Source organism: Pinus tabuliformis, chromosome 1_1 (genome assembly GCF_031772625.1).
Source record: "Pinus tabuliformis cultivar Carrire ecotype Pingquan chromosome 1_1, CPIR1, whole genome shotgun sequence".
In the NCBI taxonomy this organism is placed as follows: Eukaryota; Viridiplantae; Streptophyta; class Pinopsida; order Pinales; family Pinaceae; genus Pinus; species Pinus tabuliformis.
This window is the reverse complement of record NC_142297.1, coordinates 618,973,882-618,977,282: the sequence shown is the minus strand read 5'-3', so window position 1 is coordinate 618,977,282 and position 3,401 is coordinate 618,973,882. Positions and strand designations below refer to the sequence as shown.

Below are 3,401 nucleotides of genomic sequence, written 5' to 3'. Positions count from 1 at the left end.
ATCTTTATTCTCTAGAATTATAAAGATGTTTCTATCTTCAAACCACACTCCAATTTTTTATTATGAAATATTTTTTCCCCTTTTATTATTAATATTTATTCTTTTAAATATAAAAATTAAAAATATTGCTGCCTTCAAACTATAAATCAATTTTTATTATAAAATGATTTTTTTTGCTTTCGACGATTAATATTTATTTTCTGAGATTAAAATAGTTTTTTAAAGCTAAGAGTCCGAAGGCATAAATGTACTCTCAGCGTCTCTTTTATATATATAACAGATTAATAATAATAACAATTTTATTAAATTTTAATAAAAGTAAAAATATTTTACAAAATTTTAAGGTGCGCGGGCTCTCTATTTAACCAATCAAGTAGGAAAACAAACGGAGATTAAAGATGTTCCTTAAAGCTAAGAGTCCAAAGGCATAGATGTACTCTCGGCCTCTTTTTTTTTATATTCACATAATAGAATACAATATTAACAATTTTAATAAAAATAAAAATATTTTACAAAATTTTACAGTGCGCAGGCTCTCTACTTAACAAATCCAGTAGCAAAACAGACGGCAAGAGACGGAAAGGACATTCCAGAGTCATCCATCGACCGTGGGAATTCGTTGACAGGAATGATACTCGCCCCCAAATTTGGCGGAAAGTTAAAATCCACACACAACTAATCAACTGTCAATATACAGAAGGACCCAAAAATAGAGGAAATTGGAAATGTACACACTGGAAATTATTTATCTTTCAAGATTAAGAGGGTTCATGCTTTCCATGTCCATAGAGCTGTGGGATCCATCCAACGACCGCCGGTGTCCGGCGCAGGCGCCCTCGTTATCGGTGCTTCCCAGCTCAATATCGTGGTCAAACACGGCCTTAACACCTAGGGCCTGATACGTGAGCGTAGCCTTGTCTTGGTGCCCGGCCATCTTGGTGTACAGAATGATCGTGAACAACACTATGCCGGCAAGGTACCAATTGAATTGTAAGTTAGCGAGCGCCTTGGCCCGCATCGTTGCTTCGTTGCTCGCACAAACGTCGTGACACGTGGCCGCCGGTGCGCTGCATCTGGCAGCCCTTGGGGACAAAGGCCGGGATCCAGAGCATGAACCCCATGTGGATGAACCACGCACCCTGGAACACCAACGACGCGGAGCGCACTATTGCCACCAGAAAGCTCTGCTGGAACGGAACCTCGAGCAACGTGGCCGACAAACTGACGGCAACGATGAGCTGGAGTAGCCAGTGGTAGTGCCCCTCCGCCCCCATGTGGTCGGCCGAGTGAAGGTGGAAGAGCAGCAGCTCCTGGCTGAAAGCCAGTGCCGCGATCACGTGCAGAGCCCCCGGCGGAACCGTGAGCCGACAGGCTTCCGCGTACAGAGCCGCGGAAGCGTAGATGAGGAAGAACAACGATATGGAGGAGTGCTCGAAGTTGTTGAGGTGCTCCGGCGGGATGCTCAAGTCGTTTGCCAGGGGCTGATGCCTTCTCGGCCCGATGAACAGCTCAGCCAAAATCGATAAACAAGAGCCAGCTATAATTGCTACAAGTTCCACGTATTTTAGCTTCCCTCTGCCAAATCTAGCAGGAAACCATGGCCGAGTGTGGAAATCCCATGGAGACTGCGTGTAATTTCTGATTGTATTGAACAGATGCCAGAGACCGATGAGCAGAAACCCTGATCCGGGCGCTACATGGCCTATGAATGTACCCATAGCCAAAATAAACTCAGAAAGGTGATGGATTGATAGCAGGATAGAGGGGCAACGCTAAAATGGTCGTGGGGGTGACCTTTCTTGTGAATTTATGGGAGATTGGACACTGGAACCGTGCGCTACAAGGCACCGTATTGTTTTGAAAATACGCCACATTCGTCGGCAGTGTACAAGTCGAATTGACTTCAAGAGAAAGGGGTACGAAGTTCTAGAAGCTTCCACTTTCTAGAGGGCTCACGTTCCTTTCGCTTTTACACGTAGGACAATGTTTATCGGCTCGATAAATCTGACGACAACTTCCAGGCCTTCTAAACATGTCAAAATAGTGTGGAGAGCTGAGTTGTCAAAGGGATGATCCCAATGACAACTGGAAATGATATGCGTGGATGTTTATGTAACGAAAATTCCAAACCGCTGGTTTTGGCTTTTTGGAAGGTTGTTATGGACACCACTGGATTGTGCATGATGTAGGTTTCAGTGTAAATTCATTATCATGACTTTCTTTAAATCATTTCTTTATGTTTACGAAATAAAAATTCCAAACAGCTGGTTTTGATTTTTTGAAGGTTGCTATGGACACTTCTGGATTGTGCATGATGTACGTTTCAGTGTAAATTCATTATCATGAATTTGATTAAATCATTACTTTAGAGGCCTTTTCTTTTTTCAAAATTTATAAATTAAAGTTAAAGTTGAATTTGTGTTCATTTATTTTTTAATATGTATATGGACATGTTATTTTGAATATATAAAAGAATTTTGATCAAATCTGCAAATGTGGATTAAATTATATATTGTAAAAGAAAAAGAAGATTTACATTTTCTAAAAAAACAAGTTTAAAGTAGTTAAATTTTCTAAAGAGCAAGTTTATTGGGGCACTGATAGTTATAAATTAGGTAGTGATAATATTTGAACATTTTTTGGATTGTTAACAAAATTGATCATAGTAGAGCGATGCAGACGAAGAGCTAGGGTTTCAAGTTTCTGCAAGTGTTGAACTCCATGGAGGGGCACAAAGGGGGGAGCTCCACTCCCTCCTACAGGCAAGCCGTGGCTAGCCGAGGTAAGAAACCAATAGAAACTGTCAGAGGTCCTTCAGGAGAAGGGAAAAGGAACATGGAAGAGGATCAAGATTTAACCAAATCAAGGGAGGACAATAACACAAAAGAAAATGAGGAAGAAGACAAGAAACAGGGAGCAGAAAACAAAGCGCAAAAGGGGCCATGTAAACCCAAGGCTGAGGTCACACCCAGAGTAGTTTTAAATGATCCTGCTCTGCAGGCGCATAGGGACCACATGCAGACCTATGCTATCATTTGTAAATTCATGGGATTATGGCCCACTGAAAAGGCATTACAAGCATGGATTAAATACCACTGGAAACCAAAAGGAAGCATAGACCTACATCTTGGGTCAAAGGGTTTCTTCACTGTGGTCTTTACAAATATTGAGGACAAAGACAAGGTGTTTGAAGGAGGGCCCTACTTCTATGCAATAGCAGGCCTCTACATGCGGCCGTGGATGATGAATTTTGTCCCGGAGCGAGAGACTTTCACTTCAGTCTCGGTCTAGGTAAGACTCTACTTCCTACCTCTTGATTACTTGCAAACAGAATTGTTATCTGCCATAGCAAACAAATTAGGGAGTTTTGTCAAAGCTTCTGAGGCCACCAGAAGGGGAAA

At 41.7% G+C, this 3,401-nt stretch overlaps 1 pseudogene; it reads right to left on the bottom strand.

Moving 5' to 3' along the window:
• Window positions 1-484: 484 nt before the first annotated feature.
• On the bottom strand, window positions 485-1,801 carry LOC149214834 (uncharacterized; annotated as a pseudogene).
• Window positions 1,802-3,401: the final 1,600 nt, after the last annotated feature.